Source organism: Labeo rohita, chromosome 20 (assembly GCF_022985175.1).
Source record: "Labeo rohita strain BAU-BD-2019 chromosome 20, IGBB_LRoh.1.0, whole genome shotgun sequence".
NCBI lineage: Eukaryota > Metazoa > Chordata > Actinopteri > Cypriniformes > Cyprinidae > Labeo > Labeo rohita.
This window is the reverse complement of record NC_066888.1, coordinates 19,491,365-19,506,147: the sequence shown is the minus strand read 5'-3', so window position 1 is coordinate 19,506,147 and position 14,783 is coordinate 19,491,365. Positions and strand designations below refer to the sequence as shown.

At 33.8% G+C, this 14,783-nt stretch overlaps 1 long non-coding RNA gene across 1 annotated transcript in view; it reads right to left on the bottom strand.

Moving 5' to 3' along the window:
* Window positions 1-3,824: 3,824 nt before the first annotated feature.
* The window catches only part of LOC127182853 (uncharacterized), a 35,364-nt gene continuing 24,405 nt past the window's right edge, over window positions 3,825-14,783 (bottom strand). Inside the window, exon 3 of the long non-coding RNA XR_007829965.1 lies at window positions 3,825-6,498. This is a non-coding gene — a long non-coding RNA (uncharacterized LOC127182853). The remainder of the gene's footprint in view (window positions 6,499-14,783) is intronic.

Below are 14,783 nucleotides of genomic sequence, written 5' to 3'. Positions count from 1 at the left end.
GCCCTCAGTCAGACAGAGCAGCTCATTTGACCAAGCAATTTTTAATTTGCACAGCACCTAGTATTTGACAGAATACGTGAATCACTGCTTTTTCATCGTTCTGGCTCGCTGTGTTTTTTCTGACAATTAGATGGAAACTCAGAAGAGTACGTCTGGTTCAAAATGGTGATTCAAAATAAAACGCTCGGATTGTACACGCAGATGCTGCCAGAGATCTTCTGAATGGTAATGTCTCGTTCATTTGTGTCGTAGTAAATTGCAAGTTGCACTGAAAGTGCAGTTTGTACACTCACAGTTCCCTCAGGACTGAAGTCTGAGCTTGGGTATTGACGTTATTTGTACCAGTCAACTGAAATAATCTCTAAAATCTATATTTTCAGAATCTAGTAGTTATTGCGGGTACAGTTGAGTCTCGCCTTAGACTTCGAAGTATGCTAGACATTGGGTAACACTGAAATGAGCCTATCAGAACTATATCCCTGCTGATAAAAACTAAAGTGGTTTTCTGGATCTCTCAGCTGGTTTGGAGTCAGGTTGGAAGACCAGCTAAACTAATATACACTAACTATGTCAGGAAGGTTTGAACTTTTTGTTTCTCAGCAGGAAATAGGACATCTGTATGGAAAGTAATTGCAACTATTTATCGCTTTTTAATCTTTTTTCTTCAGAATTGCATGATACAAACTCGCAATTCTTACTTTTTTTTTTTTTTTTTTTTTTTTTTTAGAATTGTGAGATGTGAGAAAGTTAAGTTTTTTTAGAATTGTGAGTTATATCTCGAAATTCTGACTTTTTCTCAAAATTGCGAGATACAAACTTGCAGTTGCAAGTTATAAAGTCAGAACTGGGAGACATAAACTTTTGTCTCCGAATTGTGACTTTTTTTCCTCATAACTGCGAGTTTATATCTCGGAATTCTGACTTTTTTTCTCAGAATTGTGAGTTACATCTTGGAATTGTGACTTTTTGTCAAAATTGTGAGATATAAACTCACAATTGCAAATTATTAAGTCAAGACTGGTAGACATAAACTCACAATTCTGAGAAATAAAGTCACAATTCTGAGATATATCTTGGAATTGCAACGACTTTTCTCAGATTTGCGAGTTTATATCTCGGAATTGTGACTTTTCTTCTCAGAATTGTGAGATATAAATGTGCAATTGCAAGCTATAAAGTCAGAATTGGGAGACATAAACTTGTATCTCGTAATTGTGACTTTTTTTTCTCATTGCGATTTTATATCACAGAATTCTGACTTTTTTTCCCCAGAATTTTAAGTTATATCTCAGAATTCTGACCTTTTTCTTAAAATTGTGAGATAAACTCACAATTGCAAGTTATAAAGTCAGGATTGGTAGACATAAATTCACAATTCTGAGAAATAAAGACGCAATTCTGAGATATATTTTGGAATTGCAACTTCTTTTCTCAGAATTGTGAGATATAAACTTGCAATTGCAAGTTATGAAGTCAGAATTGGGAGACATAAACATCTCGGAAATTATGACTTTTTTTCTTATAATTGCAAGTCTATATCTCGGAATTCTGACTTTTTCTCAAAATTGTGAAATATAAACTCACAATTGCAAAGTCAGAATTGGGAGACATAAACTTTTGTCTCCAAATTGTGACTTCTTTTTTCTCATAATTGCGAGTTTATATCTCGGAATTCTGACCTTTTTTTTCACAGAATTGTGAGTTATATTTGGGATTGTGACTTTTTGTCAAAATCATGAGATATAAACTCACAATTGCAAGTTATTAACTCAGGACTGGTAGACATAAACTCACAATTCTGAGAAATAAAGTCACAATTCTGAGATATAGCTTGGAATTGCGACGACTTTTCTCAGAATTGCGAGTTTATATCTTGGAATTGTGACTTTTTTCTTAGAATTGTGAGTTATATCTCGAATTCTGACTTTTCTTCTCAGAATTGTGAGATATAAACTTGCAATTGCAAGTTATAAAGTCAGAATTGGGAGACATAAAGTTGCAATTCTGAGAAATATCTTGGAATTGTGACCTTTCAAATTTGCGAGTTTATATCTCGGAATTGTGACTTTTTGTCCTAGAAGTGGGAGTTTAAATCTCGCAATTATTTATAACCTGCAATAACCTTTATAACCTGCAATTGTGAGTTATAACCTGCAAACAGTTCTGACTTTTTTCTCGCAATTGTGAAAAAAAAATGCAAGTTTTTATCTCACAATTCTGAAAATAACAGTCTGAATTTTAGTTTGTACAACACAGTTCTGAGAAGAAAAGTCACAATAGCCTTTTTTAAAATTTTGTTATTCAGTGGCGGAAACAGGCTTTCATAAATCTGATATTATTTTACTACTGAAAAATGTATATTAATATTGAAAAAGAAGGGGTTTAATGCTAATTAAAAATAAACATTAATAAATTATATTTGTTATAACTGGGTCCACAGTTTCTAACATTTATTTCATACTTACTTTATTTATTTTTATAATTTAAAAATAAAGTTACTGAAAATCTTAGCATTAGCATTATAATCTAAAGCATCACAGCTAATTATAATGTTACAAAACAAGGGTAATACAATATTTTATATAATCTTGCCTTAACTGTATAAAAAGTATCTGCATGATAACAGCTATAATTGTCTTTAATCATGAATGTATTCATAATTTGAAGTGACGTGATCGTATTTTAATTATAAAACAGAAGTGAGATTGTTTGTCTGTTCTTTGACCAAAGCCTGGTGTGTTTTTACACAAACTGACTCTCACAGCCGATCTGGCCTTATCTACCCACACTGTGTTTATAATGGAATCTATGAGAGCGTCTCTTGACAGGCGAGAGACAGGGACTGATATAGTTGCTTAATCAGGCATCAAAGTCCCACGCACTCCCTCCCAAACCTCAGCTGTCATATTGTAGTCATTATCTTACACATTGTCTTTGCACATTAATATTGTATTTGTCATTAACCACTTACAGTAGACAAATGCTAAAAGGGTGGTACACTTCTATCAGACAGGAACACAAGCTGCTTTAAATATGAATACGGCGATTAATTAAAGGTTTGTGTTAATTAATGGAACTGTAAGAGTCCCTGCGACTCTAAACATGTCTTATGTAAATTCCGTGTTGCACTTTGGTACATGTGCTATAAATCATAGACAGCACAGCTTTGGTTTCTTGGGGTTACGTCATCCCGCTGTCAGATGGCTTCCAGTTCTTAATTATGAAGTTATAACACCTCCATCTTTTGTCTCCATGCCTCCGTAATGAACCCCGCTGCTTGATTCATTGTCAATAGTGTGACAGAACAATAGAGGAGCCTTCACAGAGAGACAGCAAAGACCCACTGTTCTTCGTACATTGATTCACAGTGTTAATTTAGGCCTAGCAAAGAAAGATTAAGCCTGCTGTACGTTACTCAATACGGTACACTAAAGCACATTAAAGTAATTACAGCCTTTAAGCGAGGATGGAGCGATCAAACCAGGATGTACGAATCTGTATTTATATCATAGCCATATTGACCCTTGTGTAAATTTAGTGACTCAGCGTCTCCGGTAGGTTATTGAGAATGTACAACACTATTATTTTCTTCACAAAAGAGTAACAAGGTGAAAATAACTGTTATTTGGACATGTTTGTTGGACGTACTTTTTGTTTTTTGGTGTTTCTTCCACCGTGGCCACTTTTAGCCCTGAGAACTTTCAGAAAACAAACTCTTAAAACACTTTTTTTTTTTTTAAAACACTCTCCTGTAATGCATTTATGTTCAATAACAATGTCAAACAGTGGACATGTATCACAGGTGATTTTTATTTTTCCAGAAAGTGATTGATTCCCACCACCACATTTTAAATTACATACTGTTTAATAACATTCTTAGCTGATAAAGTTAATTTCATATTCATTAATGGAATTATAAGGTTCTATCTGAATCTGAAAATGCAAATATTGTAACCAGTTTGATGCCACTGCTGTGGGATCATTGTTTTGTTTTGCTTTTTGTTTGTTTGTTTCATTTTGTTTTGTTTTCATTAACAATTTCAGTTTGAATCTGAAAACAATTTTTAGGCATAAAATTGTGTCTGGTTTGATGCCACTGCTGTGGGATAATTGTTTTGTTTTGTTCTGTTCAGTTTTGTTCTGTTCTTGTTTTTTTTTTTTTTTTTTTTTTTTTTTTTTTTTTTTGTTGTTTTGTTTTGTTTTGTTTTGTTTTGTTTGCATTAAATGAGTCATGACATGGATTTTTTTTATTATTTTAACATGTTCTTTGAGGTTTACTCATAATGTTAATGCAGTTTATTATTATTATTATTTTTTTGCATCTTACAAAACATGCAGGTTTTTACTGCATGTGGGATCTTTGCTTTGCTTTGTTTTGTTTTGTTTGCATTAACAATTGCAGCTTGAATCTGAAAACACATTATTAGGAGCAAAAATTGTGACCAGTTTGATGCCACTGCTGTGGGATCATTGGTTTTTGTTTTGTTTTGTTCTGATTTGTTTTGTTTTGTTCTGGTTTAATTTGTTTTGGTTTGGTTTCTTTTTTTGTTTTGTTTTGTTTTATTTTATTTTGTTCTGTTTTGTTTTGTTTTGTTTGTTTGGATTAACAATTGCAGCTTGAATCTAAAAACGCTTTAATAGGAACAAAAATTGTGACCAATTTGATGCCACTGCTGTGGGATCATTGTTTTTTTTGTCTTGTTTTGTTCTGATTTGTTTTGTTTTTTGTTTTATTCTGATTTGTTTTGTCTTTTGCTGTTTTGTTTTATTTTGGTTTAATTTGTTGTTGTTGTTTTTTTTGCATTAACAATTGCAGCTTGAACCTAAAAAGACCTTATTAAGAGCAAAAAAAAAAAAACAACAACTTTGTTTTGTTTTTTGTTTGTTTTGTTTTGTTTCGTTTGGATTAACATTTGCAGCGTGAATCTGAAAATGCTTTATTATGAGCAAAAACTGTGACCAGTTTGATGCCACTGCTGTGGGACAATTGTTTCATTTTGGTTTGGTTTCTTTTTTGTTTTATTTTGTTTTGCTTCATTTGCATTAACAATTGCAGCTTGAATCTGAAAACGCTTTATTAGTAGCACTGCTTTGGGACCATTGTTTTGTTTTGTTTTGAACAAATTCTTTCACACAATATTATGTAGTGTATTATGATTTTTAAGGATGTAAAATACTTTTATTATTATTCAGTACTATATGATGGATTATTTAATGTTTATATGTTATGATAATTAATACCTATATATAATGATAATATTTTATAATGACTGAAATTCTGGGTCTGGGACATAAGTAAAATAATTAAATCTGCACATAAAAGGCCCTTTGAAAAGTAGCAAATATAAATAATGAGGACAAAGTAAAACAGTTTGTTTGTAAGTTCCTAAGGTCATAGAGTATGAGGAGGCCTGTATGATACTGCTATGAGGATGATACTGTGAATAAATCGCAGCCTTGGAATAATAATCTGACATTTATGTCAAAATTGAGTTATTCACATATTCTTATTCTCTGTGATGTCAATCTAAGACTGAGAATAGGTGATGGAGTTTAAGTTACGATGGATGGACCAGATGTGATTTCTGTTGTCTACATTGATAACATAACACAAAATATCCCTACATACTCTTTCAAACGGTCCTCTCTATAAGATAGGACATAGTTTTAGACTCTTTGACACAAAATATAAACAGGTTTCACACAATACACTTAGATGACATTACCACACGTAGACACGCTGAGCAGTCAGAGATGTTTCCACTATCTTCCGCCTCATCTTTGCATCATATGGAAAGACCATCAGCACATATACATTTAAACAGACACAAAAACATGCCGCTAACACAAACACAAGTAAACATACATTCATATAGCAATCTTATGAATGATACACAATCACTCATAGGCGCACACACTCACACAGAATAGCTGATTTGATTAAGTCTCAAGCCCCCATTATTATGTTAGGTAGGTGGTGTAGAATTTCAATGATAATCCATAATGCATGACCAGCTCTGTTGCCGTGGAAACATAAATTCAAGGTTACCAGCTTGCAGACACATAACGGGCTGCTCCAAGGAGGCGCTGCTCAAAATTCCGCTCATGGAGGTGGAGCATCAATCAAACTGTCGCAGATTGCAAAGTACTCATAATCAGATGGAATGCCTCGGAGAGAGAGAGAAAGAGCTCATATGTTTGGGAATATGTAGACAAACAACATCGCTCTACATAAGTAGGAGGGGGAAAAAAAAACTAAGCAGTGTTCTCCGCAGGCACTGTCCATCCACATACACCTACAGCTTTAGTATGGAACTGGTCAATTTGAGGCAATATCACAGGTTTTTTCTTTTTTGTTCATTTCCAGGCGACTTGCTCTCACTTTATTTGCCGTTATCTTGCTCGGGCAGGCTGGGATGTGACCTGAGCCTTCTGCTGTGGGGGGATGATGGAAATCAATTCTCAACAGAGATGCTCCGTAAGCCAGCCACGGGCCCCCTGCAGAAAGAGAAAGAGAGAAAAGAGCTCTCTGGGCCATGACTAGGCCCAAACAGACCGTTTTTCACATTTTCTGTACTGATTTTGGAGCCAGTGTGCACAATTACTGATTTGCATAGGGGGAAATGTGTTAAATGCAGCTGTGAGTACTAAAGTCTTGCTGACTGTAGTAATCAAATTTGATTAGACTAGCCAAAATGATTTAAATAAACATGAACTGGGTGATTTTCTGTGCAGTTCTGTGTACGCTTCGTCTCAGTACTTTCTGAGACCCGCTGTCATCTCGCCCTCTACGTGCAGGACACCAGACATCATAATTACTTGAGAGCCATTGGGCACATTCAGGAGTGGAATGACTTTTTAGGAGACAAATTGCATTTTAGTAGGGGATGAATTGCTTGATAAAGATGGTTGTTCATAAGTGCTTCAGTCCTTAGTGTCTTACTTCAGCTTTCAATCACAGACACTGCTGTGTGCTGTCATAAAGGGATATTTTAGTATGTAAATTATGATGATTTAAATCAGGGATTCAACTTTTTGTCAGCTAAACCTCTTTGACCTAAAGTATTTACTTGAGATCTGTCTTCAAGTACCTGAAAAATCTAACACTACATTCATATCACAGTTCTCTAATGTCAGTTAATAGTCACGTGACTTGCTGAGAAACAAATAAAATATTTCAATTAGATAGCAATTTGTTTTATGTAGTTTTTTTTAAATTATTTATTTTAATTTTACATATTATTTAACATTTATTATTTATTTAATTACTAGATTTTCTTTTTTCTGATGTCAGTTTATGGTCAGATGGCTGCAGAGAAAAAATATTTCAGTGTTTCAAGTAAATATTTTGTTTTAAATGTTTTTATTTTGAGTTTTTTTTTTTTTTTTTACGTAATATTTTACATTTATTATTAAATTAATTACTAGATTTTCTTTTTTTCTGATGTCAGTTATTGGTCAGATGTCTTGCAGAGAATTATTTTACATTTATTATTTGATTAATTACTAGATTTTCTTTTTTCCCCAGTGTCATTAATGGTCACATGACTTGAGAAAAAACAACTAAAATATTTCAGCATTTTAAGTAAATTTTAAGTTTTATTTTGATTGTTGTTTTAATTATTTATTTTAATTTGACATATTATTTAACATTTATTATTGAGTTAATTACTAGATTTTCTTTTTTTCTGATATCAGTTAATAGTCACATTACTTGCAGAGAAACAACTAAAATATTTCAGCATTTTAAGTAAATGTTTTATTTTAATTGTTTTAATTATTCTTTATTTGTTGTTGTTTATATTATTATTTAATCATTATTTAATTTTACATTTATTATTTAATTAATTTACATTTATTATTTAATTCATTACTAGATTTTCTTGTTTTCTGATGTCGTTAATGATCACATGACTTGCAGAGACACAAATAAAATATTTAAGTGTTTTGAGTAAATGTTATATTTTGATTGTTTTTATTTTAAATTATTTATTTTAATTTTAAATATTATTTTACATTTATTATTTAATTAATTACTAGTATTCTCTTTTCTGATGTCAGTTAATGGTCACACTTGCAGAGAAAAATAAAATAAAAAAAAAACTAAAATATTTCAGTGTTTTAAGTACAAAATTTTTGACATTGTTTTTATTTTTAATCATTTATTTTAATTTTACATATTATTTAATTAATTACTAGATTTTATTTTTTTCTGATAGCAGTTAATGGTCAAATCAGACAATTATTGTTGTATTTGTATTGCAGAGACAAAATATTTGATTGTTGTTATTTTAAATGTATTTATTTTTAATTTTACATATTATTTTTACATTTATTATTTAATTACTAGATTTTCTTTTTTTATGTCAGTTAATGGTCACTTTACTCGCAGAGAAACAAAATATTTCAGCATTTTAAGTAAATGTTTTATTTTGATTTTTTTTTTTATTATTATTATTATTTTACATATTTACATTTGTCATTTAGTTACAGTTTTTCTCAGTCGCTTTGGTGCATTTCTCACAACACTATTTACATTTGCACAACAGTTAATGCATTTCTCAAAACAATTAGTACAAACTGCAAAACCTAGTTGATAACCTGCAAAAGCGTGTCACTTGCTCAAAATGGATAGCTCATTCCTCAAAAGCAAGTATTCATGTCAATGAAAGTGTCAGTGTCATCAAGATGAAAAGTCCTGACACCATTGTTTATGAACAAGATAGTCAAATGGCTTTGTCATGTTTTCATCATGACAGTTTACTCTGTAAATTTTTTCCTATGCAAAAAAGTCAGATTTTGGTGACACTTCCTGAAAATGCTCAAGACAGCACTATATACTATTTGCACAGCCATTTGAAAACTACAGTAAAGCTAGACATTACTGTATTTAGTGAGGTATCTGAGTACAAGACACTGAATATGTATGTTTCACATTTTTACTTCATATGCTCTTTGCAATTCTAATTTATTCAAAGCATTGTGCAAACGAATAAATACACCCTTATTTACAACAAACATAAACTCCCTTTGGGTAGAGCTGTGCACAATTGTAAACAATATTGCAGTACATATTGGAACTGAACCTACAACATATAGGTATGTAAATCATTCATGCACATTTGCAGAAATTGTTCAATTTAGAAGACATTTTCAGGAAAAAAAAGATTTAAAATTTTTTATAAAATTTGCTTGACAGATTTTGACAACTAGTTCAACATTTTTGTGTGTAATGACTCAAGCAATGAAATGAGGACTATTAGTTTTATATGGAATGACTATTCAGCATTCACAAGTTTAGTTAATTTTGACTGACATGACATAAGCAAATGATAATGTTATAAAACAGCAGAGAGTTGTATGAAAGCAATTGATGCATGTCCAAAAGCATTTGCAATTTGTTGGAAGGAATGAGAAACTGCTACTATGATGTGCACAAATGACTAAATGTTGTGGAGGTTGAAGTAAATGTTGTGCAAATGTAAATAGTGTTGTGAGAAATGCACCAAAGCGACTGAGAAAAACTGTAATTAGTAGATTTTAGGAAGCTTTAATTATTATTTTATTAAATTACATAAACTAGGGCTTATATATCCCTAGTAATACTAGTAATACTAGTAATAATACAATATCACAATATGTCTGGGAAAAAATAAACAGTGTTGATTGTCGCCTAAACAGACTTTCCCTTATAAGAGATTCATAGGGTTTATATACAAGATAGATAGATAGATAGATAGATAGATAGATAGATAGATGGATAGATAGACAGATAGATAGATAGATAGATAGATAGATAGACAGACAGACAGACAGACAGACAGACAGACAGACAGATAGATAGATAGATAGATAGATAGATAGATAGATAGATAGATAGACAGGGAATATTTTAAAGTTTTTCACAAAATAGGACCAACTAGTTAGAGTCACTTTTTAGTGAATCAGACATCATGGCTCACGCTGTGTTTGCTGAAATGGAAATAATGACACGGAAGGGCAATGAATCATTCACAGTGAATGTTTACAAATGGTATCATTCCCACAGGTCATCACAAAATATAGAGTATGTTTTATTTTTTAAAAGCATCATGTAAAAAAACATTTCATCCGAGTGAATTTGTCAGTTATATAATGGCACCTATGGTCTGATTCCCAGTATTTCCCCAGCATGAGACATTGGCACATAATTTGTGGCATTTTTATGGCAGTGTTTTAGAAGACTGCAGAAGCTAAGCCTCTTTCTCACACATTCTCTGTCCTAATTTAATTCTTCTTCAGTGTTTTTTACTTACACACTCATGCTGCATCTGTCTGGGCAGGACTTCAGTAGTGTACTCATTGAGAGAGGAGCTGGTCTGGCTCCCAGAACTGCGATTGTGTTCAAGAGAGGGGATATTTCTTTTAAACATATCAGGTTTCTTTTAAGCAGGTTTGTGAGGATGGCAGAGCTTTGCAGGTCCATAGACCTGAACCTGGTGGTCCAAAGCCATTGTGAACATGTTTCGATTATTTCTGGAGAATCTGGCATGAGGAATTCAGGTGGTGTGCTGAGAGACCGTGACTGTATCCTGAATTTGTATTCATAAGGTTATAAATCCAGGGCAATAGGGGTCAGTTCACTCAATTGGTCAGTGGTCTCTCTTGATAAAACAGTTGGATGAGAGTCTCATGGTCTGTCACATTGTTTCTTTTTTATCAGGAACTAAAATGGGAAAAAAAGCTTTGGTTGCGGCTCGTTTCTCTCCATAAATATTGAACATATAGTCGTGGATAAGACCGGCCTGGCCTGCTTCGCAGCAGATAAGCTAAGAAAGAATTGTGCAAGCATTTGGAGGGTCCCATTTGCATGATGTACAGTGGGAATTGTCTGTATGGCTTTGGCGAGAAAACAAAATAAAGCCGGATTTGATCATATCTTCAATAAGGAACAGTTTCCGAATCAAATCAAAGAGCTGAGCGTGGAACTCTTGCGAACGAGTGATGCTCTTATCGTAGCGTGAGCTCTGATGTGTGGGGCTGCATTAGAGTGCAGGTATTGGCTGTTTTTCTAATGCTCATTTTTCTTCAAATGATTTATGAGATGAACAGCCAGTCATGTTGTTTATCCAAAACTCATTTTATGCATTTGTTAAAAAGAAAAAAAATGACACCACCTTGATATTTGTCAACCCTATTTGCCACTTACTCATTCACCATTCTGGATGGTTGTTTTCACTTTGCAAGGTCATACACACGTACTCATAATTGAATGGAATTTCAAAAGGCTATGCCATAAACGTTATACAGTAACTACATCAAAAATTAATAAAATTGCCATAAAATAGATTTTAAAAGTGTGATTTCATGTGCTATATTAAATTAACAGCCTAACAATGTTTCACGAATATTTCATTCACTGTCAGGATAATGTTGTGAGTGCATGTTTGTGTGTTTAGCCACCTGGAGTAACTGTGAAGTCATAAAGTAATTGGCAAATACTGTTATGAGTGTGTGTTCGCTTGTTTACAGCTCGAAATTGTAATTGCATTATATTTGCTAGACAGACATATTACTTTCATTGCTAAACAACAGATGGTGACCACAGAGTTAAAAGAGACTCGTATTGTGGCCCTGTGGTACTAAAGTTTCTTTGAGGATCTTATTTTTTTCAGCTGATGATAAAAATACAAGATGTTTTTTGTTGAAATTGAGAAAATTAATATTGTAATGTTATTTAAAGCTGCCGTCCGTAACTTTTTTTGTGTTCAAGATGTACAAAATTTGTATAATATGCGAGTACATCATGAATCCATTTTCCAAACCATGTTTTTGACTTATCCTCAATCACTACGGTACACCTATAATACGTTTTTATATTCTGACTATTTCAAACTGGTTCTGGTATGAACCGCTGTAGAAAAGCCCAGTACATGCGTGATTCGTCATAGATATAAACAGAGAGAAGTAACTTTGGCTACAATGTTCTACCGCAAGACGCATGCAGTTCTGTTTATTAACCGCTACACTCTTAAAAATGAAGATGCTATAAAAGGTTCTTCACAGCTATGCCATAGAAGAACCATTTTTGGTTCCACAAAGAAACATTCAGCCAGAGGTTCTTTAAAGAACCATCTCTTTCTTGCCTTATTATAATCTGAAGAACCTTCTTTTGCCACAAAGAATCTTTTGTGAAACAGAAAGGTTCTTCAGATGTTAAAGGTTCTTTATGGAACCATTTGGGGGAAAAAAGTTCTTCTATTGCATTGTAAAGCACCTTTATTTTTAAGACTGTACAGTGCCAAAAGTTATGGACTGCAGCTTAAAAAAAAAAAAAAAAAAATGACAACAGAGTGAGTAAATTAATTGTAAATGTTTGGTCTGGAAGTGAACTTCTCCTTTAAAGGTGTCATCGGGTGTCCATTTTTCACAGGTTGATATGATTCTTTAGGGTCTTAATGAAAAGTCTCTAATATACTTTGATTAAAAATTCTCAATGGTTTTGTAAAACAACACCCTTTTTACCTTGCCAAAATCAGCTCTGCAAAAATCATCTCATTCTAAGGGGTTGTTCCTTTAAATGCAAATGAGCTCTGCTCGCCCCGCCCCTCTCTTCTCTCTGTGGAAAAAAGACGGTCTTGTTTACTTTAGCCGCATTTAATATCCCGATTTGAAAAAGGGGATATTATTTTTACAGATTAATTAAAAACCACTGCATGGATTTTTATCATTATAGGGTAGATTTGTACATACACTGCCAACACACATTAATGTTCAAACAACATGAAAAAGTGAACTTAGCATCCGATGACCCCTTTAAATAATAAACTTTTTTTAAAATTGCTAAGTAATAAATGTTCACCTTTTGATTACTGCTGTTGCCTCTAGTAATTATTTGTCTGATTTTTAATTTACAACCTATTTAGGGTTCATTTTAAGACAGCCATATAGTACTTTTTATACAATAGTTGAGTTTAATAAAACTACCCAGAAGATTGGGTTGAATTTTCAATACAACCGCTGGGTCAAAACGACCCAGTTGCTGGGTTTGTCCATATTTCACCCAGCGCTGGGTTGTTTTTTACAGTCTGATGACACACAGCATTAAGAATCAAGCTTATGTAAATTCAGCTATTATTGTCTTGTGGACTATATGTAAACATCTTTTACTGTATGTAAAATATCTTATTCAGGATGATAATAATTTTAAAAAATGTGTATTATCTCTCTTATTTTGGTAAACATTTTGCAGAGTCTGCAAGGTGTATGTAAACTTTTTACCACAACTAAAAATAAATAGACTACTTTTTAAAAATTATAAAAAACTTCATTTATTTGACCAAAAATTGTATTGTGAATTATTATTATTATTATTGCAGTTTTAGCAGCAATTACTTCAGTCTTCAGTGTCACATAATACACATTTGGTGCTCAAGAAACTTCTTCATTATCATCAATGTGAATTCCAGGATTTTTTGATGAATAGGAAGTTCAAAAAACCTGACATAGAAATGTTCTGTAACATCATAAATGTCTTTACTGTCACTTTTGATCAGTCTGATGTGTCCTTGCAGAATAGCATTACTCATTTCTCACAAAAAAATATTACTGACCCCTGTATTGAATAAAATTACGTTCAAAAACTGTAAGCTCCTCGTACATTCCCCATCTATTGTACAGATTTAAAAGGCTTTGGCAGCAGAGCTCGGGGAGAGGTTCAGCGTGGTGTGCGTTTGAGTGCATGCTGGGATTGCGCTCACCAGGACCCCTCCGCGGGACACAGAGCTCACGGGGGCCGCCATTGATCGTTGGCCTGGCACAATGCCTGGAGTTACCTCGCCTGTTTCACGAGATATGACTAAGCATCCTCGCTGAATGATATCAAATATTTATTCGCTACCTCAGAGTAATTAAGCGAATATTTTGTGGATCTACATCCACTGACAAGTCAGGTTTGAAAATGCTGAATGCATCCGTGGTTTATCTGTCACCTGCAGCTGCTCTTTTCCCAATTGTATATGCATGTATCTGACCAGCGGGAGAGCTCTTTGATAGCCGTGGATTTCATTAGTCCAAACTTGATTTCCTCAGGGGTATTTCCTTCCCGCTTGCAAATTGATCCAGCAAGCTTTCAAGAAGGCAGGAGGCCAATCAAACCAGTGGCCACATGTGGACGCGGCTCGTGTTCCAGAAGTTTCTTCTGCGAGAGTCGTAGTAGTAGTGGAGACCTTTCTTTTCACCTGCTCCTATTTCTTTCTTTCCACATGAGCAATGAAGACAGTGCCCTTTTTTATTTGCGCTCTCGGTTCTGTTTGCATTTCTTATTACCATTCAGATAAGTGAATCCCAAGGCAAAGCTTTGGCCTTTGGTGCTATCATTCAAGTCATTCTCTAGGTGTTTATCTATGCCCCCCTCCTCCAGAACTGAATTGAAGCACCAGCGGAGCTCAAGCCACTTTTTGTATGCACAGCCATTATTAAGGTGACAAGATACCATCTCTCCGGTGGGGGGTCTGGAAGAGGCCAGGGCGAAATGGATGGGCCGTTCCCTGAGTGTTTTGCAAATGAATGCACCCCGGAAGGCTTCTAGGATAGCCAAGGTTCAATCCCCCGCCCCACCCTTTCGTGCCTCTGTCCTCCGCTCTTCTGCTTCTATATGGGCAACTAAGACGGTCGTCAGCATTTTTAAGCACAGTCCTACTGCTTATCCACATTCGCAGTGTTCCTCAAGGCCGGTTTATTTATGAGGCCGGGGTATTTCATTGTTTTCAGAGTCCCCTTCGGTAAAACGACGCAAATAGTGT